Raw genomic sequence first — 24,772 nt, 5'->3', positions numbered from 1 at the left:
GTATTTTTCATGCAGCTGTCCTTTATTCCCTTTCAGCTTTTGTGGCTACCATAGGAATAATGCACTTTTTAAGGTGGATAATAAAAACTACAAAAGGAACCAGCTCCAGATGAGTTACAAAACTGATGTTTTCACCATCACCTTATAGGCATTAACATCAGAAAGCTTTCCCAAGAAAGAAGGGGTTAGGATAGACAAAGAACACAGTGGAAATTACCAATAAAATGTAAACATAAATGCCACTAATAAATCACAGGTACAGCATATAACTCTACATACTAATTCCCCAAAAGACAGTCCTAATCAATAATACATACATAACTCCACCAAATTTGCTAATTTGTTTTTGACCAGTATAGAACCACTCCCTAATTTCCAAGTGCTGTCCAATGGCTCTTTGTATTATGTAAAGCATGTGATTTGGACATGTTGACTTCTCTAATTAGTCTATAAATACTTGACTTTTACCCACTGTTTTGGTAAGTGTGATAATTGCTGGGGAAAGGCCAAAACATTTATGGTCAATCAGATGATGAGAAAAGGAATATGGCCCTTTCAGTAAGTAAAATGTAAGGCATTATGTGGCAAGGCAGAAGCTATTAGCAGGATCAATATTTCTCCTAGTACCTTAATAAATCATTATATCAAAGAACAGTTGCAGGATGAAGAAAACCTCATTCTACCAACGAGGATGCTTCCAAATCAGCAAATAAAACATCATTTAAATTACAAAGACCTAATTGGTGTACAAAGGCAAATGGCAAGCATAGAATACAGCCCTGTGATGCTAGGCATGTAAGCGTTTTGAATCATTAGTGAAGGAAGAAAAGGAGAAAGACAAAGAAACAGCTACACTGAGCTACACAGGCATAATTTGCAAATTGTAAATATGCATGAGCCCACCACACTGTAACTGACTGATGACACCACATTTGGTGTAGATATCACAGGTGGTTGAACCAGAGGAGCACCTGGAATATAGGATGGCCTTTGGTACCTTTACTATCATACTGAAAAGAATCTAATTGCTGTTATTTGCAATGAGGTTTCTTCCTCCTCTTCTCTTTAGCTAGCTGTAGGGTTATAAGAATAAGCTAATATTTGTAAAAAATAAGAGTGAGGGAATGGAAATATTCTACAGGCTGTTTTGAAGCAGGGAAACATATTCTCAGCAGACACTGCATATCACTGCTTACTCAATACATCTGTAATCACACATAGCTATAAGGCTCTCTTGGCCACAAGACAGAGAAAGAAACTCTAAGTGGATCTAATTGGAGTTCTGTCCAAGTAAAGAGGAACCATGACCATGTACATGTCCTACACAGTAGGTAACCCTCCCAGGGTACATCTATGGCTGTGAGAAGAAGATAAGGGATGGAAAATGATTTCATCTGGTGTAGCCAACCTACTTGTTGCTATGGAGCATAGTAGCGTTCCGCTACCATTTTCAGAAATACCTACTCACAGCATCTTTGATTTATTGTGTTACCTCTCAATCTAATAGAGAAATGATGAAACCTATGAGGGACAGAGTCACTAGAGTAATAACTTGATGAGTTCACACTAGGGGCAAAATGTAATCTACTGTTGCAACCAGTATTCTGGTTTATTCTTTTGTGTGACTACTATGGATTTAGCTCTTTACTGTAGAGTTATTATAGAAAAGCACATGCTTCTTGGTTATTTAGTCACTACTCGTGATCTCTGTCACAGCCTTGGAAGCTTGTTCCTAATTTATTCAGAGGCAAAAATTTCTTTCTGGATGTCAAAGTGGTACTCTGTGGTTCTTCAGTTCATATTTCATACACTCCTAATTTCATACAGCTGACACTTTAGAAGGTCAACTGTCATCTGGCTGGAAAGCTGACACCTCGACAAAGTAAACAATGCCTGCAAAGGAGGGAAGAAGGAGCATCCTGTTGCTATGTGATAGCTCTTCTCCCCACTCTCAGACAGCAGAGATGCTACTCGCCTGTCAAAATTCCCTGCTAAGGCAGAATTTTGGCCATATGGCAATTGACCTTAAGAGGTGCTGGCCATATGCGTTTCCACCATATGTCTGGATCTTTGAATTAAATGCATACACAGAAATGAACAATGTCCAAATGTTTCATGCTCTGAACTCTCTATATGGATGTATTTATTTTCTCAAACTGTAATTTATTCCAAAAAGTAAAGCAGATCAGCCTCTCCATAAGTTACGCCTTGAATCAGTTTGTTGGCTGGTCCTTCTGTTGTAGAAAACACATCAATCCTGCTTTACAGAGCATAACATGCCAACTTCAGCAGTAAAGAAACCTGTAGTTTATATACTTAACTGCCTGTAGGCCTCCCAAGGGTTCTTCCTATTTTCCTGTAGAGATTATGCATTCTTCCCCTCATCTGATACCCACTAGCACATATCAACATATCTCTGCTACTATCCCCGATCTAGTTTAAAAAGCAATTGAAAATACCCTTTTTTGCCTGAATCCCAAAGTATTACTTTTGCTTGGCATATATCAGCTTTGTAGACTGTAAACCAGTTGGGACAGGGACTACTCCTATTTGTTTATGTGTTTAATGGCCTAAAGGCATTATCGACTTTATTAGTCAAATTATAAGCAGCAGATGGGATCATTGTGAGCATGACCCAAACTTTAGTGATCATGTTCAGCGTGATCACAGGGGGAAGGCTAATAGAGGAAGTGCGCCCTTTCAGTTCTATTATCATAAACATCTTTTATTTCAGTGTGGTAAAAAGATGCACTGACTCTTCAAACAAATAACCAAGAGCTATTGGGATGCTAGTAAATAGATTCAGCAAAGACTCAGGATTTTCTTATTCTAGTCAGCCTGAACGATTAATTAACAACCTCCTTGTTTGTCATTAATTTTGGTTGCCATAGTAGCCTCTTTAAATGGTTTCTAACAAACAAGGAAGATTTATCTTTCTTACACTCAATCGATCAAAAACAAATGATTTCACATTCATTTTTGTTTCACTATGACAGTAAAGCATAGTGAATCATTACAATAGGGCCTTCTGAGAAGGATAAAGTGTCAGTTTAAAACCATAGACATCTTAAAAAGCAGACCCAGGGATTAAAAGGGAAGGGCCACTTGTATGCAAACAAAAATACTGGCTCCAAAAGGAATTTTAAAAAATGACAACAATCAATAAATAATACATATTAAAGAGGTTCCGGATATTTTTTTTACTCCAATTAATCCAATTTTGCTAGGATATAAATACTTCCACGCAGTGTATTTTTGCTCAGAATTCACAGCTGGTGAGACATGAAGGAGGAAAAACATCATAAAAGAATTTCCCAGCGAAGAGAGTTAAAATGAATTACTTGAAACAGAGGAATTTTTCATCCACTTCAGGTTGCTTGGATCATAAAGAGAACAGCAGCCCACAAGGGAGATGGGAGGGGGAGGCACATGCTTGCAAACTAAATGCAGAAGTTCTGGGCATCATGTGCTAAGGTTTTCGACATGTTTAGAGAACTACAGGCTGCAACCTGCAAATTGGATCAATATGTTTCTTGCCTGATAAACTCCAGGAGAGAGATAACAGGCCCATTATTGGAAAAGATTGTTGTTGCCTTTCTTCTAGAGGACAAGGTGACAGATTCTCTTAAAGCAGTGACTGCTCTTCGCTTCCTCACAAAACCATGCTTTGAAGATCAGTCATTCCAAACATTGCTTTATCTATACTGTGTCTCAGTTGGAAGGGGGAGCAGGGAAGACCTAGAGTATGGCAGTATAGCCAAATTACTCAGATTTCCTTGATTAGGAAGCTAATAACAAACCCAGGTACAAAAAGCTGTAGACACATTTGTCACCTCCCTCCACCAAGAAAAACAAAATAAACATGAAGGTAATGGGACTTGTGCTCCTTGTTGTATTGGTCATTTCCTACAGACATATCCAAATGCCCTTGAAGATTTTCTTGTGCTATCGATACTTAAGTCATTGACTTAGCTACAGATCAAAGCACATTTAGACCTTACTGGGATCAAATGGTTTTGTTCTTTTCCCCACACTTGAAAGAGCTGAATGGCAGTATTTGGCCATTTCCCTTACTGACTAAGGAATCTGAACACCAAAGTGCTTGGGAGATCACACAACCATGAAAACCATGCTGCCACAAATAGAGAGTGACATTAGGAACGTGCAAAAGTCTTGATTTTTAAGTAAAATTGTTTCTCACAGTTTACACATTTACTTTCTTTTTTTCGGCTTTGTGCTGACAGTACAGTTTCTCTCTTGGGACAGGGTCTGTAAGCTAGAAAATGAGATAAAACGTGTAGAAATAAGGGGAGTAGGGAGCAGGAATTTGCCTCGCTAACAGCACTGCATTGAGGGATACAAGGCCTTTGATGTTGCTGGGCAGACCAGGGACTTGTTTCTGACATATTCCCCCTTCCACCACTTCCGCTCAGCAGCCTCTGTTCAAGCATGTGCCTGGCCATGCTCCAAAATGGGGTAATTTAATAAATAAATAAAATTAAATTGAAAAAAAAAAAAAAAAGGCTTGGATCCAATTTAGAAGGAATCTGTTAGACTACTAAGCACAGCTGAAGGAAGGGTAATCTCTGGTGGTGAGTGTGAAAATGAGAGCTTGAAGGCAATATGCTCTGAGATCAGATATGTATAGGATTTTGATATTCGAAGGAGTGTCAAAATTTTGATACTCAAAGGAGTATCAAAATGCAGTCTAAGAGAAAAAGCAGGTATGATTTTCATTCTTAGTAGTTATTTTCAACTGAATCTGTTTCTGTCTCTCTGTTAAATCTCTGGTGGCAGAGCTGGGGCAGTAGCAGGGGATGTTTAAAAATTTGAACCCACTTTCAACCTGTGAAAACACATGGGATATAAGAAGGAGCTAGGAAAGTGAGGTGAGAGTTTTAAGGGACATGGGGCATTAATCCATTAAAAGAGTCTTCTCCACTGCTTACAGAGCTGTTTGTTTCTAGGGGTCTGTTGTGCATGACTGTGCTTTTCCTGAGCAAATGCAGGATTTTTTTGCTTAAGGTTGGAGACAACTGGAAGCCACATATATTTTCTATCGGTGCTGAGGCCAAGTTAACTGCACTGAGTCAGAGCTAATAAACACTGCGAATCATGGCAATCTATCGGTTTGTATTCAGCATCATTCTAGCTGTGGTACACAGCTTCTGGTTGGCTTGGAAATTGGGCCAAGATAACTCCTATCCACCAGTAGAGAGCTGTGTAGACATAACCCTTATCTGAAGGTCTATGGACTCTCATTGACAGCTTGAGTCCTAGTGAACTGAGTATAAGCTAGTAATTTCAGACTTTGAGGGAAATTTTGCAGAAAGAAATACAGAAGGAGGACTAGAGGAGAAAGGAATGGACTCTGGACCCACGCCATAGACTGCTGAGTTACAGCTCCCTACTGGGAGTGCCAAGCAAAAACTTTGTAGCCTGAGCATATGCATGGAAGGCCTGAGATTGCAGATCAAAATTTTTTGTTTAGACTCCATAGTCTGAAGATCATTACTACTCATTCAGTACTTAGACTGTCAGCAGTCCAGTGAATGGTCAGCACATACAGTGAAATATCTTCATAGAAGCAAACAAAATACTGCCAAAAAACACACTCGCATGTTTTTCTGTTATAACTTAAAGTTATAACTTAAGTTTTTTCTGTTATAACTTAAAGACCTTAAAATAGCATGTTGCATTGGGCAATCAAACACTGACTTTTTCCAAAGGCCTGCCTGATGGCACTGCAAGCTTTCTGTTGGCTGTATGGCTCTCAAAAGGCACTTTCCAACTGAAATATAAATGCATTTGAACCTACAGAAAGAAACTACATTGAAAAACAGAGGTGGCAATATCAAAGATGCATTAACAGAGGAAGGAAGGATTAGAAGACTGACCATTAGAAAATCTGGAGGCAAAGGTCTCTAGCACTGAAGGGATATGCTCCTAGTGGGGTTATAGAAAGATCAGAGGTTCAGAATGCTCAGACAACTGTGAATGTAGAGTTCATTGGGCTTAGATAATGCATGTGATTGATTTCACTCAGATGTGACTGACAGGAGAACCTGACAGCAACTGGTCTGCAGAACTTTGGCCAGGATTTCTGAGAGTGCTGAACAGGAAATATATATACTTATATATGTTTGACAGTGATTCCAGACTTCATGGCTCAAGATGCTTTGTCTTTAACCTGGTACTCTGTAATCATCTTCTTTCTCTTCTCCCCTTTTTTCTTTAGCAGCCCTAAAGGCTGCATGAAGAGGGAAGAATGAAATATAAGGGCACTTTGGATGTTTTCAGTGGAGTGAAAGAAACTGAGAAAAATGCGATTAACTACATAAGTGAATTGGTGGCCTTCAAACATTAAAAGAAGTACATTTTGAAGAAATTAAGTTTCCTTTGAGAAAACCACATGACTTGTCAATTTTATGAACAAGTTGCCATGTTTCAGATTCAGCCCTCTCCTGGATTTAACATATAACCTTTCCTTTCAAGATCTCTGGTCCCTCTGAATTTTTTTTCTTTATTCTCGTTGGTGCTAGTTCCTAGTTATTAATTAGATCAACTCAATTTTCCACTAAGAATGTAAGAATAGTGACATCTGTGTTATCTGACAAGTACTGCCATAACTGTCTTCAATTGCTCTTGTAAATCTAGTGCCTCTGTGGAATCCCATGCTATGAAAATCGTATGCTGTCTTTCGAAGTCCTTTCTCTAGTCTGTGTAACATTGCAGTGTACTTTTGGTAGACAGAGGTAAAATTGGAAAACCTTCATAAGAAAAATATTAAGTTCTATAGTAAGAATACCACTATTAGCAATAGCAAGAATAAAGAGTTGGTTTGCTTATCAGTGGGAGGAAGAGCTATTTGAAAAATCAGCTATGATCAGAAAGACAGCACAGTTAACACTGGAGACAAAAGAGTAGAAATTCAGGTTATAGTAGGGAAAAGAAGATTAGAGAGCACCGAAATACATTAACACTTTTCAGATTGCCTGGGCCTTAAGAATTTCACATGAGAATATGTATATAACTGGCTGAAGAAATCTAGAACTGTTGACAACTATCTCTGAGAGGGGAGGAAACAGTCAACTCAGCAAACACCAAATGGGAAATAACCAAACAGGTTTAGTCTTGCTAAGAAGGATCTGAGGTTATCCAGCAGATCTCTGGCTTAACCAGAGTCACTGTCATGTATTTATGAATGTCACATTAGAAATACAGAGAAGAGTGTTATCTACAAGACACATGGGGGAATTCTGCTTCACTTTTAAAAAGACTTCAATCACAACCTTAGGTCCCGGGTTGGAAGCCACATTTTAAGTAGAACATGACCAATTGACACTGAGTTACTCCACAAAACATGACAAAAATTGAAGGAGCAAAATGTTGTTTAATATAAAGAAGACAAGACCTGTAGGAAACATAACAAAAGACTGAAAATAGTCAAGGTGGCTACAAAGAAAAGATAATAATGGGAATAAACATTTCTTGTTCATTGTAGATAGGACAGAAGCAACTTACAGGTCAAGAAATAATAAAAAAAGTTTCCTAATTGTAAGAAAAATTAGGCCTTGGAATGACATGTCCAGAGTAGAGGTACAATGCTGGCCATCAGTGGAGGCCCTGAGAAACAGCCCATAGCCATAGCTCAAAAGAATCCATAGCTCTGCTGGGAAGAGCATCGGTACAGCTGATGTAGTTGTAGCATCCTCAAGCTATTTGCTAATTTTCTACAGTTTGAGGAAAAACTGTGTCTAGTTAGCTGGAGATTTTTTTTTTATTTTTTATTTTTTTAAGTTTTAAGATATATGGGGAAATAGAATGCTTTACCCTTTTCTTGGTTAATTTTTAATAATGTTCTGAAAGCTCAAAGTTAAAGAGTGCTTTGACCCAAGATTTTCTTTCATCTTTTTACTTTCATTTTTGCTGTTTGAGCAAACTGCCTGGTATTGCTTTCCTCTGATTCTTATAAAGCCTCTTGAACACAATATTCAGTGGTCTTTTTGTTTCTGAAATGTGGGATCGATGACATTAAGTAGGAACACATTATTTCCTGAGCGGTTGCCTACAGCCATTATTGGATCATTTCTTCTATAGAGTCAACCAACTCATATTAATGCTGATGTGGATTGCTTTAAGTTTTGCTTCTTGTTTTTCACTTGTGGCATCTAATAATCCATTTCTCTGCATTCCCTCTTCTTTGATGCAATGGTTGACTCTAGAAATCTGAGTCCATCTGGAGCATTATATCTTAGGACTTTCAGACCCGAAGTGTTGTGTATGATATGCATTAGCCTAAAAAGAAAGCTGAAACTTTCTTATCAAATTCAAGGCTTTGCCTTACTGTTATTTATGATATTGATTGAACTTTGCTGGATTTTGAGTTCTGAAGATAAACAGAAATTTTTCCTGAATTAACATGATGTCAGAGTTTTTATGAGGCTGGAAAGAAGGAGATGAATAATCATCACAGGCAGCTTCTAATGACAATAGCATTGCAAATATATTAATTGCAAGATCAAGCTCACCAACATTCTCCCTCATGTGCACAAATACAAAAAAATACTTGTAATGTTTACTGTTTGAACAGGTAGCCTTTCCACATATTTTAGCTAAAAAGCAAGAGGGAAAGGACATAAAAATGCTAGCATTGTGTTGGGCTGGGGTGGGAAAAAAAAAAATAATAAAATTAAAAAAAAAATGTAACTGTTCATTTCAGCTGGCCACCTTAACAATTTTAACTGTTCATTTGGCCACCTTAACACTTTTATATATATATACATATATATACATATACATATATATATATATATAAAAAGCTCTGCAGGTCACACTGCTGTTTCTGGAGACTTGGACTGTAGCAGTGACAGTGGATTTTTCCTTCTCTCAACTGGAGAAGATGTTTTAACTTCCTTTCAGAAGTGAAACCAATTCATATCTTTCCATCTAAGGTAACAGACTCTCACTGAAGTTGGAGCTTATGACTTTTATCTTGCTGTGACACCTGCTTGGTCAAGGGGATTAGTGATTACTTCTCCTGGAAGGTGTCAATACTGATGGTGTTTGGCTGAGCAGCTGTCCTCCCTCTTCTATTATTATTATTCATGACGTGTGATTGATTCTTCTGAGGACACTAGTGATAGAAAACTTAGCAGTTCTTTGCCTTCTGTCTTTTAAAGGGACCTGAATGGACAATTACTGTTTCTGAAATGTGCTATGGCCACCATTTTGCCTCATCTATTGTTCAAATATCTCTGTGCAGCCAAAATGTGGGCAATGAAAAGGTGCAAGTTGTGTAGTTATCCATATGCTGAGAGCTATCAGTTCCACGCTTATTGTCTCTCAAACAATGTCATTCATTACCTAGTATCATACTGAGAAAAGAGAGAAGACATTGGCAGGGATTCCACCTAGACAAAACTGAGGTAAGATACGGATTGGAGTCATTTTAAGTCAGGGTACATCTCCATCATTAGTTATCAAGCTTCTAAATGTTGAGCTTATTTTACATAATCTGTATCCATTTAGCAGTCATACTGACAATATTCATCTTAACATTGGCGCCTGAGTCAAGAAGTTGCAGTACCCAGAGGGTTGCAGGCACACAGGAGGAAGAAATAAATCCTTAAAAAGTTTTTGAATTGGGACCTATAGGTTCTGCAATTGCTTATGCTGAAAAACAAACAGAAAAATTAACTCCAATATACAGGCATTCTCTCAGTACTCAGCAGACTACTTACTATAAAGAAAGTGTTCAACTTTTCCCTCTCTTCACAAGAAATAGAACACCAAATGGGTTACAGTGGAGTAAAGAAATCATAATTTGGATTTTAGGAATGCCCTCTAAGTGTAGTGTAGTTCTGGAGGAGACTGCATAGGGTGGCACTGAAATTTTCTTGATGGGAAGATTTTTATATTTTTAAAGAATACATGTAGATTAGGCAAACATCTCTCAGTTTATCTAGACATCTTGCTGGCAAGCCAGGCAAATGAGCCAAATGATTTTCAATGTCCATAGGACATCCTTGACTGCTAGCATAAAAGATCACCCTTCTTTTTACATCATGCTACAGGAGTTAAGATCAGCAACGATTATTACCTAATCGCCACTTGGAAACAAGATGATGGGCATGGGGGTGTGACATGTAATGAGACTTACTCCTTAGGGTAGTTTGTAGGAATCTCTCCACCATTTACTGTCCTTCTGGGATGCAGCTGTGATTAAACAACAGGGAGGTATTTCAGGATGCTTCTGGGCTGTTCCTCTAACAGAGGAAGCACTTGCCACCATTCCTAAAAACTCATTGGAAGCAACTTGAAACATAAATAAAATAAATAAATAAATAAAAATAATAAAAAAAAAAAGTGGAAGATCTATTTGTTCTCTAGGTTGGTTGGTTTGTTTTCCAGGAATCCATATGAAATGCAGAAAGCCTGCTCTGGCCACAGCACTTACTCAGGTGAACAAATTGTCATTTTATTTTTTTCTAACCGCCACTTGCTCCTTATCTTGCTATAGGCAACAAAAAAGAACAAAGTTGGATAGTCACAGACGCTCTGAATCATCATTCAAAAAGCAAAGTATATAATTGCATTTAAATCAGCTTGTACATACACCCCAAGATTTGAACACATTAATCTTTATAAACTCACAGTCTTGTTTTAATTTCTGTTCTAATAAAATTCAACTGTCCCTTCATGACAGCTTTGAGAGATTTACTTTCCCCATCCTCTTCATTTTATTCTGCCACATTTTCTCTGAGCATCTAGCTTATAGATTTTCTCCAGCTAACAGGCTACTTGGCTTCCACCTGTTCAATAATTCAAATGCACGCATCAAATGCACATATGGCATATTTACAGGTAGCAACATCCCCTTTTCTTTCTCCCTTTTCATAGCCAGGCAATTCACCAAAATAAGGTGCACAGAGATAACACATGCCTGCTTCCCTCCATGGTTCTGGCTTGTGCATCAGCCTCTCCTGCTCCCTCCCTACAGACCTCCACACCATTGTCCTTGCAGCCTTGGGTGGAAGAGATGACCCTTGAGCAAAGCCTGGTGGCATCGAGGGCTTGGCCTCCCTGGCAGCATGGCTTTAAGGCAGGCATGAATATCTCATACAGTGGCAGCAGGGCTCTCCAGGTGCACGTGCAGCGCTGGTAGGGAGATCAAAGGTATGGTTGCCATGCTTACATGCTCGCATGGAAAAGTGCTCTCCCTAGGCTCTTCCCCTCCTTTCTCCCCGCCCCCACCATGACATTTGCCAGCTTGCTATTCTCATAGTTGTGAAAATAACCTGAAGAAGCAGCAAAACAACAGTGTGGCACTCGATGCACACATACCCCATTGAGAGTCAGCCCCAGCTGACCACAGCTCCAGGGGGCTGTGACACGAGGACAGAGCCGAGGAGCACAGCCCAGGAGATGGGGATTTTCCATCCCACATGGCAGCCCATTTCCTTTCCATGCTCTGAACTGTTTTCATTATCTTTGTTTTTCTCTCTTTCCCCTAAAACCAAGACATGTTTTTCATCACTGGGGTGTCGGGGCAAAGATTTGAGGAGACCCTGAGAGGCCTTGGGTGAAATGTATCATTTAGGGACCCCAGCGAGTAAATCTAAGAAACTCCAGCAATAAATGAATGAAATTCCAACAAAGCAAGGATAAGTAACAACGATGTAGGGGAAAAGGAGGCTTATCTGGAGAATGTATGAGGGATCATAGGCAGGAAATAAAAGAAAGTTTAAGAAAACAAGAACTGTACAAGAAGAGAAGAAAATTATGAGGAAAAAAAAAAAAAAACATAAAATTTGCAGTGGATGACATGGGTAAGGGGAAAAAGCTGACCAGGATTAAAGGAATTATTTGGCTAGACCAGTATCCTGTTTTCCTTCAATGGCAAGACCAGATGCTACAGAGAAGTGGTACAATAGATAGCTACACAGCTGCAGAAGCAGCTTCACTCAGACCCCAGGGGGAGGACAGGTGAGCTCACCCTTCAGCCAGGCAACTGCCGTGTAATTGCTCTCTGACTGTGCAATATGAAAAATGTATTTGCAATGGAAATCTTACTGATGTAAATATCTATTTATTGCACAGGTTAAATGCAACACCTTTTGATAATATCTTGGGGCAATAGTTTCCAGGGAGAAATTATACCTTGTATCTCCTTTTCAGTAGCAATGTCTTGCCTTTCAATTTAATTGGTTTTCCATTGCTTCTGAATTATAATAAAGGTATAGCATGGTAGTATACCATGTTTCATGCCATGTAGTACATATATAATCTAATATGTACATATATCAAATTAATAACTTATTTTTCCTCTTTCTAAATGACACAATGGCAATTTGTATGTATATCTCAAAGCCATTATTTTTCAGGAATCAGACTTGTGACTAAGGAAACTTCTAAAATGTGTTTTAGACAAACTTGCCTAAACCATCTTTGCAGAGCAGCTGTTGACTGCATTTGTATCAAATTCATCAGGTCCAAACACACTTTACTTTGGCAAACTTAGCAGGAGCTCTTGGAAGTTTTTGGTGAGCCGTGATTCAAACAGCACTCATAGACAAGCCTGGAAAGGAAGATTTTATAAAGCTGTTGCTGCTAGTAAAGGATTTACTACTCAAATGCCAACATGAGCAACAAGTTTTCTCCCTTTATGCTAAGCGCCTTTCAGTGCTTGTACTTTTTTTCTCCCTCCGTCCCCAAAGAAAAACACAAATTTTGCCCTAAGGGACAACATCATTAAAGAAAGAAACAGTGCATTCATAAAGCTTTAGAAGGACACAGATCATTCAACGGCTGTGCAATTACTCTGAAAAGCTACTTATTTTTGAGCACAGAGCTTTCACTCAACAGAGGCCTGAGGCATCACGATCTGATCTGTATCTGCAGCATCTCAACTAGCCTGATCTAGGGCTTTTGCTCATTACAGAAGCTGTAGCCATGTGTGAGGCTTACATCTAGGTTCAAATAGTTTGTAAAGCATTTTGGAGCTGGAGTTGCATTAAAGTGTATTACCAACTGATAATAATTTCTGATAATGAATTAAGGGTAGTTTTGGATACCTGTCTTACCCTAAATCCACCTGAGTTTGTTTTTGTTTAAGGTTTACAAGCCACTTCCCCTACAGAATTCATACACACTAATGGAACGCTAAGTGACTGAGCAGAGGCAACAAGAAAAGCAATTATACCCACAATGCTGTTAGGTAAACGAAGTGAACGAAATAGAGCATACTCAAGCACGACCGTTTTTGAAGATTATTTAGAGCCAGGTACAACTCTCATAAGCCATTAGAGTGCTCTGATAGCAACTTTTCTACCTAGATGGAAGTTTTTTTCCCATTGGTTTCTCTGACCAAATTTCTATAAAAATGCTGTTCCGTACTACCTTTGAAAGCAGTAAGAAATCAAATTTTTCTCTGTTACATACCTGCATAGAAAAACATATTGAAATGCAGGGGAGTGCTTTCTACCCTCTAAATCATTGTGATCGTGGCCCACTATGCTTATAACACTATCATTCTGGCTGACAAGGACATTAGCTGGAGCCTCTTCAGCATCCCTTGTCATGTTGACACTACAGGAGTCAAGCTATTATTACTATGCTTTTTTTACAGCTTCTTAAATATCAACTTTTTTTTTTTTTTCTTAAATATGTATTTTCTTAAACTTTCCCTGACCCTCTCCTCCTGATATAAAAGCTCCAGCAATTCTGCTAACCCTTTGCTGACTGTGCCTCCAGAAATATCTACAGCAATAGCTGTGGGACAACTACTCTCATATTAGCAACCTGGGTGGGAGCCATCGATTGCAGGGCCTTTTAGGGTACTGCAGCTTCAACACACATAGAAAGACATAGCGGTGAGGTGAAAATGACTTACAGGCCCAATTCCTTTCTGCAGTTCAACTCTATAAGCTGTAATAATTCACTTCAAAGGAAAGATGAATGGGTTACTCTACATTTATACAACGGTAACAGAATAGAGTTATATCCTAAACATTTTTCAAGAAACTAAAATCATTCTTTGTAACACTTGCTCCAGATTAAAATTAGATTTTCATTTCACTTGCATGCATTCGAGATGAAAAAAAAGATAACAAATCAGCACAGGAATCCACATGGTGAAATAGTCAGAATGCAATAGGGGTTACAGACCTGTACAAAAGCAGGTGACTTCTCAGCGGCCCCATCACTGTATTTCCAAAGAAATGTTACAGATTCTCATGGCCAATCCTGCAAGAAGTAGAAAGAATAGTTAAACCTAGAGAGTTTCTAAAGGAAAAGAAAATAAGATCAGCTGTCTCCTTGGATACGCAATGCTAAAAGCCAGTGTAGAATTGGTTTAGAGGATGTTAAACATTTTAAACTACGGAAGCAGCAAGATCATAACAATTATTTAAATATAACAAAGCCCAAGTTAAATAAAATACAAAATGTTAAGTTCTTTTTAAAGACATGTTATTGAAAACAGTCCTGATAAAAATGCAATGAATATATGGGACTAGATTGGAAATAAAAGAAAAAAGAGAGAATACTGCACCAATTTTTATTCCCTTTGAACTGTCTGTAATACAGACCTTAAAGTGCATTTTCAAACATATAGCATATCAAAGAAGCAGACATTTATTTCTAGCCATGGCACTTCTAGACTTTTGGTAAATGAAACCAGAAATAGTCTAGTGGAACTGTGCTGTGTGATAAAGCATGTACTGATGGGTTCTGCCCAACATCAGTAAACAATTGTTTTGCTTTTAAGTGAAGGAAATGATTTCAGCAGTAAACAAATGCCTTATGTCTTGCATGAGTTCTTCAACAGAGTCAAGGCAAACCAGTCGCTTCACACCTCCTGCATGTGCTACTCAAAGTCAAAATACAAGTTATGTTTCCCAAGATCTATCAGTTGCTATGTTTTCGATTATGACAACTATGATACACAAGGGTAAGTCCAATACACAACAGCTTTCAGCTATAATCCCCCTGGAATCCACGCCCGTTGTTATAAGGATAATTATCTGGGTATCCCCGAGGCCAATTTTTGCAGTTTTCATACAAAAACCACCTCTTGCATAAGACATGAAATTTAAAATCATCCCCTTCACAGATATCATTGAGTCACTCCATTACCTCTGGGACAGATATAAATTATGCATTCTTTGATTCTCTTTAAAATTTTAGATGCACAAGGGGACCGAGAAGCATCTAAATGGTACTAAAAATATAAGGCATTCAAGAAAGAAACAATAACTTGTATGGTATTAACTGCTACAGTGCTCCGAAGGCTCCCTGCCTGGTCAAGAAAAGCACATAAAGCACTGAAACATAACAGCAGGCTTGCATGCTAATGGCTGCTAGTGACAAGGACTCATTGAATGTCACTGCTTCACATACTGCGTACTGTTCATTTTTCTTATCTGTGTGACCTCTCCTTTGAAATGACTGATGAAACTCCTGTGAATTAGCATCTCTGCTTCTGGGCATTTGCCACCAAGAAGGCATTCAGCAACATCTCTACTGAAACACAAAAATGAGGCAAGAAAAACAAATCATAAGCTCAACAAAGACCAGTAACTATGCCTGTTAAAGGATAGTCAGTCCATACTGTGAAAGGCACGTTTCTCTGAAGCTTCCTTGTTAGGTTGGTTTTTACCTTGATGCCTTTTAAGAGCATTGGCTTGTCACAATACATGCATTCATATTTCAGACTTGGCTAACATTTTCGTAATTGGTGTGAATAAAAAGGAATAGCTGTTACTGCAAGAAAGAAAGAAATGTCTCTGTTCTAATGCCCTGCTGCTATGATGACCTATTTCACACTAGCATCTGTTCTGTTCTGATGAACCACTCCAGATGTAAGCTGGCAAAGCAGCACTGCAAGTATGTTGCCCAGACATCCACTGAGTGCTGCAGATGTTTTGTTCCACACTTCACATTTAATGTGTGCCTGATTATTTTTTCCTTTATTGGTTCAACTCCTTGGCCCACAGAATTTCCTATGAAGTTTGCAAGATCTGGGATCCAATCTGCAGCCATAAGGAGCAGCTCCCTTTTTGTTAGCAGGCTCATTAATGTCTGGAATAACGAGCCAAAAGAGCCTTGCTTCAAATTGCTAAAAGAAATGCAAACTTCAGTAATCTATTATGCCTTAATATTATTTGCCTGAGGAGTTAACACAACATTCATTTCAATTTCAAAATTACAGATGTTTGTAATATTCAGATGCATCGGTCTGACCAAAAATATTATGCCCGTTCTCTGCCTCAAGCCCTTGACCTGAATGAGGTTAGTGACAGCGATATGAATGACTTGAGCAGAAAACCAAACACAAAAGTAGTTTTATCGTGAAGTACAATATTTCTTCTGTCACTTAGCCATTTTTTTTTTTCTCTCAAAATTACAGGGTAGACTGCAAATCTTCAAGGCTAGCAGCCACTACGACAGCCTAAGTGCCATTTAAAAGAATTATAATTTATGACACGCCTTGGTAGAATAGCAAAGGTCACACAGAAGACTCCCCAGGGAGGGGAGGATGACAAAGGTTACAAAGATGACTAAAGACTAGCCTACAGGAAGGGATTTTCTTGGAAGGGAGATGTTTTGTTGCAACAGCTTCATCCTACCTAATGCACAGGCACCTCACCCAAACAAACAGCTCACCTTTAAGTTAGCTCCAAGGCATTGCTTATGAAATACGCTTCTGAAATGCATGGCTTAGCAGCCTGGCAATGTGCCCAGGGCCCACTGAGCTGCTGCCAGCCCGTGGACACTGTGGGTCTGCCCCACAGGGGACAACGGGACGCATCTTGACATATCTGGGGACACCACCTCGTGCTATGGGTAGATCATATTTGAAACATCTCCAGGATGTTTGGGAATGTGAGCCATTCCCAAAATGGATCCCACTTTCCAGCTTCTGGGGCACTCAGTGCCATTTCCAGACCTCTGCCAGAGCGGCGCAGACTGCTGCACTGTTTCTCTTAGCAGCAACGAGAAGAGTTGGTATGAGAAGAGCCTGAGATACACATTCTCACTGACACATTCTTGCAGGCAGTTGTAAATCTGCATGCCAGCCATCGCACTACAAAGCAGCTTGGGCTGCTTTTCCTTGCCACAGCTACAGCGCTCTCCCCTTTCAGCCACAGCAAGCACAGAAAAAAAAAAAAAGAAAAAAAAAAAAAAAAAAAAGACAAGGATGAAGACAAGCAGGAACAACTCTTCTTGGCACAGCTCCACTCTGTGCAGCATCATTTCTAGGCTCATAAAATAAGCATTAACTGGTGGGAGAAGCTGGCGCTGCGAACCTGGGGGTAACCGGTGGTGTCTGCAGAACATCAGAGCGATAAAGAAAAGCTTAACCTGAAGCCAGCATGCAATACAAGACAACTCTCCCCTCTCTTCAGAAATGTGTGGCCATAACCATTTTGAAAACTGACAGCTCCCAGCTGCACCCGTTCAGTTGTGGATGCTGCCTGCAGCCAGATCAATGGCTGGTACTTGCCAAGGAGGTCTGCACAGCTCTCAAGGGTACAGCTCTAACAGTGGCCAGTCAAGAAGAGGCTATTGATCGCTTTGAGTATAAAGGATTATCCCTCGTTTGCTGCTGGGTGACTACTACAGCCCCTTCCTCCTGGTATTCATTCTCCATGAGTGGCCTCCCAGTGCATAAGGAGGAACCTACCTGCTGAGGGCTGGGTAACCACCCAGGTAGAAATTCTCATTTTCATTCAGAAATTCCCATCTATTTCCTGAACGAAAATAGGGCAATTCGCTGGAGGGGACCAGCGTGGCGGACATTAATAGTGTCTGCATTCTCTTGTTCTGGCAGTCTCTGGTCTATTACCATGGCTGATGAAGCCTTTTGCTGGCTATTCAGATCACAGGAAAATTTTACAGTCTCATAAACACAGGCAAATGACAGCGGAGTGCGCCTTTGGGAGACCGAAGGGCAGAAGGTAAGAGGAAGGCAGGATGCAGCCGAGCAAGCCTCAGATTACAGCAGTATGTTTTATCCTGTGCATCACCTGCAGGAACAAGGGAAGGGGAACTTAATGGCGCGGGAACGTTGCGAACACAATGAATAACCCACGAGATGCCCCCTCCCAAGTGACAAATCCACAGGGCACGTTATCAGGAGCCCTCCCGAACCCGTCTGAGAAAAGGAAACAGGATTTTCAACGCATGTTTTGCCTCACATGTGGAGTGGCTTCCAGCGGTATGGCAACTCCTTCCAAGTGGCAGGCTATGATGGGCTTTACGTGTGGGGTTTTTATACTCTCTGGTGTTGGTTTTGTGTGCTCTGTCTTCCTTTATTAATTTTAAACAGAATGGGGGGATGTAAATTCACCATTGGGGATATGTCAGTGTTTGCTCAACATGCTCTATATACCTTTATTAATTTTGTATTGAATGGTGAATGTGATTTCACTCTGGGGGAAAATCAGTGATAGCAAAAGGCCTTTCCCACTGCAGGGGAGCAGTGGGGAAGGGGAGATTATTTCTCCCTGGGTTTGTTTAGAGTGATTTGTGTACTTTCAAGGATTTCTGAAGCTGGGGAACTTTTGCATTCATGAACAGGCAGTTTCAGTGCCATGACCTCCTGGTCTGAAGAGGTTGATTATCTTAACGTAGCATTTGTTATGCAAGTCCTACTGCTTACAGTACATTTTAAAACCAGAAGATGATGCCTTTTTATAATGCAGGAACAGAACTTAAAGAGGGGAAATTAAAAAGCTTTCAGAACAATGCATTATTTTTTTTAATGGTGCAAATGCATAAAACCCACACCAACTACAAAAGGTTTACTGTCTGACAGAAGTTCATGAGGTTTAACTCCTGGCGTGTTGCAAAAATTGCCTCAATAAGCGTGGCCAGCTTGGCAGCCTGTTCTTTCCACCCCTGAAATTCCTGGGCCCCCAGTGAGCTGACACTTGGCTTGGGGCACACAGGGACACTTGACTCCACAGACCGCTATTCCCCGAAGCCTGATGGAAGAGAGCTGCTCACTTGTGCATAGCTCTTTGCTCCCTACCTTTAATTCACACATCAAGCATACACTCCATCACAGCAAATCCTTTTGCATCCAGACTCTTAGTCCAAGTCTATCGTGACAATAAAGGGAATGTCCCCTTAATGTCATTTTTATTTTCCTGGAAAATGAGTCCCAGACAAAAATATTTTCATGCCTCCCTCAATTTCCAGAGGCTCCCAGAAGGTCAAAACTTCTTCACTCAGCTTTGCCGAATCCTGAAAAAACAGTGGTGTACTGAAGGGTCCCTTCACATATCTTAGTCAAAAGGCAAGGAAAATGCAGATGCTGTTCACTGTTCAGCTTTTCACAGTAGAAAATATCAAAACACTGCACTCTACTTCCACTTTTGGACACCTCTACATGTCATAGGGTTGTGGGTTATTTTTTTAGCTCTTGTTTTCTTCCTGACCTTCAGAGCACAAAGTTTGGGACTTTGTAGCTCTTCTACAGCTCCTACAGTGCCTGGACCATGGTTCCTCTGTATGGCTGTGTCGTGGTTTAACCCGGCTGGCAGCTAAACACCACGCAGCCGTTCGCTCACCCTCCCCCCTCCCTCTCTGGGACGGGGGAGAGAAATGGAAAGTGAAGCCCGTGAGTTGAGATAAAGACAGTTTAATAAGACAGGAAAATAATAATAATAATAATAATAATGATGATACAATGGTGATAATACGAAAGTAATAATAGTATGTACAAACAAGTGATGCACAATGCAATTGCTCACCACCCGCTGACCGATGCCCAGCCTAACCCCGAGCAGTCCGGCCCCCTCCCCCCGGCTAGCCACCCCTATATATTGTTTAGCATGACGTCAGATGGTATGGAATACCCCTTTGGCTAGTTTGGGTCACCTGTCCTGGGTCTGTCCCCTCCCAGCTCTTACTGCACCCCCCAGCCTGCCCGTTGGCAGGACAGAGCAAAGGCTGAGATGTCCTTGGCTTAGTATAAGCACTGCTCTGCAACAATTAAAGCATCGGGGTGTTATCAGCACTCTTCTCATTCTAAGCCAAAACACAGCATTCCACCAGCTACTAGGAAGAAAATTAATTCTGTGCTAACTGAAACCAGGACAGGCTGATTTCACAGTGACTCCTGGATCCAGGGACCAGATGCAGCAAAGGGGCCATGGGGCAAAGATATCCACAGACAGTAATTTGGGGAAAGTTTGCTGTATGGAGAAGGGAAGTCAATACTCACAAAGGCAGCCTAATGCTTTTGTTTGCCCTGCCCCAGGCAGCTGTGACACAGAGGACACCTGACCAGAAAACAAAAATAAAAGAAAATGTTTTACCAATCAGAAGATGCTGCACTATATATATAAATATACTGAAAAATAAGGACTTCCTGGGATTTTTATTGCTGAACAGAGCCTTACTGAGATTGCTGCTCATAACAAACTTGAAACATTGAACTGAATTAATTACTTGTTTGATCAAAACGTGTTAGAGACTTGAAAACTGAATTACGGAGTAGCTGGCTCTCACTGCACATACTTATGGTACAAGTTATTCTTTTCCTAATCTGGTGCAGCTGGCACATGAACTCCTTGCATGACTGATGGCAGAGGGCAGAAAGTTTCCACACTGGGACGGGAGGAGCACGGTTCCCATACTGAGCACCAGAAACAACTGCTTCAGATGAAAAATGAGTGAGGGAAACGGGAAAGAAAGGGGCTAGGGAGTGCAGCTGGCTGTTACGGTCTCTGTAGGTCAGCCCTGCTATACGTGCTGGGTACAGCTGGATTTTGAACAAGCAGGAGGGAAGAAGGAAGGGCAGGATTTGGAATCTGGCTCACATCCACCCAAGACAGTAACATGCAACTTGGGGAAGAAGTAATAAATAGCTGGTACATGCCACAGCACATGATGCCAGCAGGCTATAATGCAGGTGAATGCGGTGATACTCAGCAGCCTCCCTGCTGTGCTTCCAGTAGCCTAGGGGTTCCCTGAGACTGAAGGCAGGCAGACAGAGAGCAAAGCACATCAGGCAAGCCTGCCTAGCCATGAGCACCTTGTTCAGGATCCAGCTCACCGCACCCATGGAAGGGGACAAGAGTCTACCAGGGCTCTGCATTCTTCATTTTTTAGCTGAATCCTAAACAAACTGCAGGTCCAGCAGTGGCATGTGGTGCCCAGTTCCTGTCCAAGTCCTCTAAAAACAGAACCTGGGCTACAGTTCTGTTTTCTGTTCTCTGCTGCCTTGTAAGCCATCATCTGTTTCTTCTCTCTTTTGGTGCCACTGTGTATGAAACTCTGGAGGGGAATTTAATTCAGTCATTTAGCTATCCTCCCAAATCCTATTTCACTGAAGACCGAATCTCAGAGATTCCCATCCAGACCTCCAAAGCTGCCCATAAAATCTACAGATAATTTAATAAGGTTAATAACTGACATTAGAAGGGACTGCTAAGAACACCTAGTCCAATCTGCTGCTCAAGAGGACCTGGTCAGGTCCTTTTCCAATCAAGTTTTGAGTATCTTTGAGGATGGAGATGCCACAGCCACTCTGGGCAATTTGTGTCAGTGTTTGATCACACCCATGGTGATTATTTTTTTTCCCCAGTTATACAAAATCAAAATTTCATTTGTTTAAATCTGTGTCTGCTGCTTCTTGAACTCTCACTGTGCACCTTTGAAAAGACCTTGGCTTTGACTTCTCTGCCCCCTCCCATTAGGTAACTGTAGACAGCAGCAAGATCCCCCAACCACTTTTTCTTCATTTCAACAGCCCTTCTGCTCCTTCTCATAGATCCTCTGCTCCAGCCCTCTGTGTATATTGTTGGCACTCTCTGGGATATTTCTGGGATACTCTTCAGCATGTCCCTGCCTTTTGGGGAGCCCTTCAGATGTCATTTTACAACTGCTGAGTAGAGGCAAATAATCACTTCTTGCTAAGTCAGGCCCAGCTGAAAGCATCCAGGAGGCTGCAGAGCACAGAGCTGGAAAAAAATGCGCCAGAAATGCATGCTCAAATGTGAACTAACCATACAGATTTTTGCTATGAGTGGACTAGCACTGAAACAAGATGAGAGCTGGCCATCTGAACCCAAAACACTAGCAGGCACCCAGGTAAGACAGTTGAGAGAGACTGCACAGAAATGAGGGAAGACAGGTGGAGAACACCATAATATTTCAGAGCACATAACCACTTGAATATTAGTATGAAGCAGCTACAACTGAGCTTAAATTACTGCTGATCCTAACAGGAATAAAAACAGCAGTAATTTGCCCATTATAATGTAATAAGGCACTGTATCACACAAACACAGATTTTTTTAATGTCAGTGTAGCCTGGCTAAATGCTGCAGTGCACCAGCATGAACAGATCATAAAATGGGACAGAAGTGATATAAATCAATTGACTTCAAAGCCATTTCTGTAACCCAATATCAAAAAAAAAAAAAAAAAGACTGTGATCCAGTCAATGTTTGTCAAGAGATGACATATTTTCATCTTCTATCCAGACCAACAGTATCCTGCAAATAAAATCATTCATTGTTCTGCCAAATTACATCTCAAATACACAATATTGCATCCTCCATATACCTGGAAATGAGACCTCTGGTAACAGGAGGAAAGAATTTCTAAGAGATACCAGGAAGGATGCACACGTGCATGTGGGAGGAAAACTAGCGTTGAATCTACCACCTTTATGAATAACTCCCTCAGCAAAAACCCATTTTAGTATTAAGACCATGAAGCCTGCCTGAGACACAGTAGCAGCAGTAAGTCTAGAGAAAACAACAGCCTGGAGGAGAATGCTTTTATCAGGACTGCAAGTACTGGCTCTATTAACAAAAAGCTACTTTGCGTAATCATGTTTTTTTATGGTGGGAACAGAGGCACAAATTGAGTCAGTACCCAGAGTTGATCATAAGGAGCAATGGAAAACTAAACTTGCATTTCTTCTTACTTTGTTACTGTAGGACAAGCATGAGAATGAAGGAGGCTCTTATGTCAGGAAAAGTGCTTCAAGCACTGCAAGATCTGGAAAAGATTCCTGGTCAGCGCAATTATTTGGGAAATCTGCACATGAAATATGAACTCTGTTTAATTAAGGTATTATTCAGATGAGTAACTCGCTGTCACGAATAAAACTCTGCCAACATGGATTTACTATACAGACAAGACTTCCAACAATTCCCTTCTAGATCAGAAAAAACCGCCACTTCTTCCATTTTCCTGGAGAGAAGGCACTGAAATGTAATGAGTTAGTTTAATGACTGAAAAGTCAATGAGTTAGTACAAACTTACTCTTTTTTTTTTTTTTTTTTTTTTTTTAATTTAACGTTACTCTCCCTTGCAAAATGCTTATTCTGATTTTTATTTTTTTTATTTTTATTTTTTTATACTGGTTTCTTATAGAGCTCTACTTGAGATGAAGTCTTGCCCTTGACCGAGCAAAATTAATGCACTGATGTTATCAGTGCAATACTTCTATGCAGAGGGGAGTGGTCTTTTGGACTGAACTTCCTTTCCTCAAACCGAGGTCTATGACCCTACACACAGCTGAAAAATGCTTCCAGCAGGGGTATAAGCAGTTTCCATGTTTGTGCTTGTTCAAAATAATGTTTCAATGGGGCCACAAAGTGGGTCTTTGTGGTTGGAGGAGGTTAACAGTACAATGTTGAGAACCCTTGTCCTGAACTATTTTAGAGCAGAGAAGAGCAAAGCCAGGATTAGGAAGTACTTTTTTTTTTTTTTTTTTGGATTATGGGCTGGAGGAATGAGCAGTGCTTGTGAGGGCTCCCAGAGCCTATATCTTACTAGGCCTTCACTTTTACTCCCAGTTGTTGTGTGCTGTGTAATTAAGCCTGGAGGGGATACATGCGTGACTCACTGTGCCAACATTCACATACGAGGTTCTGCTTGAGATGAGGCTTTCTGGTTATCTATCAGCAAGACTGAGCAAGGACACCTGAGGGATTCTGCAACTTCACACCATCACAGTAATAAGCGGGCAGATGTCCTTGGTGGAAGGAAAGGTCATTATTTTTCAGAACGGTTTCCCTACCCACATCACCAGCCTGCTCACTGCCAGTTTAACAAGCTGCTCTTTAGGCAGAAATCAGCCTGACAGAGACTTTAAGAAACAAAAGTATAATTAGGATCCTAAAACATTCACAGTTACAGTTTGCATGTGCTTTTGCAATGTTACCACTGACTCTGAAGCCTGCAACTAGTGGCAAAAATCTTTCAGCAAAGAAAAGTTTGAATTAAATAAAAACAAACCAACCAAAACACCTAAAACACAACCACCATATATCAGTGTGTATCTTAGAGGGAAAATCTCAAAGGCATTTTTTCACATCTCTATAGCCTTGCACGTGCAAAGTGTCTGCAAAGCCAGCCTGCATGCACTGAACGCAAAACAGCAGCAAGAATTCTGTATTGGAAGTAATCCTTGAAGTACTTGTTCCTGCTCATACAGTAGCATTGCAAAATGTTTGCACTCCAGCGACCACAGTCACGCAAATTAAGGTCATGTTTTGTACAAAACAGATTTTTCTTGTGCCTGCAAGTGACTTGCATGTGCATTCGTAATGTGCCCATCCCTAAGGCTTCTGTGCCATGAGCTAACAATGGAAATAATGATGGAATAGTGGCAAAGCTGAAAGCACAGGCAAGCCTTATAGTGAAGGCTGTGTAAGTACAAACAGAGGTCACCTCTGGAGAGTATAGAGAAAGGGCCTCCTGTAGCTTAGTCTTAAGAGCCATATTTTCAATGAGTAGC

The 24,772-nt window shown here is 40.4% G+C and overlaps 1 protein-coding gene across 6 annotated transcripts in view; it reads right to left on the bottom strand.

The window, feature by feature from the left end:
• ENOX1 (ecto-NOX disulfide-thiol exchanger 1) overlaps nucleotides 1-24,772 on the bottom strand; it is a 363,120-nt gene that overhangs the window by 238,311 nt on the left and 100,037 nt on the right. For all 6 annotated transcript variants that reach the window (XM_082757951.1, XM_082757956.1, XM_082757957.1 and 3 more), the window contains one exon: nucleotides 14,170-14,247. The gene's annotated coding sequence lies outside the window, so the exon portion shown is untranslated. The remainder of the gene's footprint in view (nucleotides 1-14,169; nucleotides 14,248-24,772) is intronic.

The sequence above is a fragment of the Aythya marila genome, assembly GCF_965140915.1.
Source record: "Aythya marila genome assembly, chromosome: 1".
Taxonomy (NCBI): domain Eukaryota; kingdom Metazoa; phylum Chordata; class Aves; order Anseriformes; family Anatidae; genus Aythya; species Aythya marila.
This window is presented reverse-complemented; position numbering and strand designations above follow the sequence as displayed.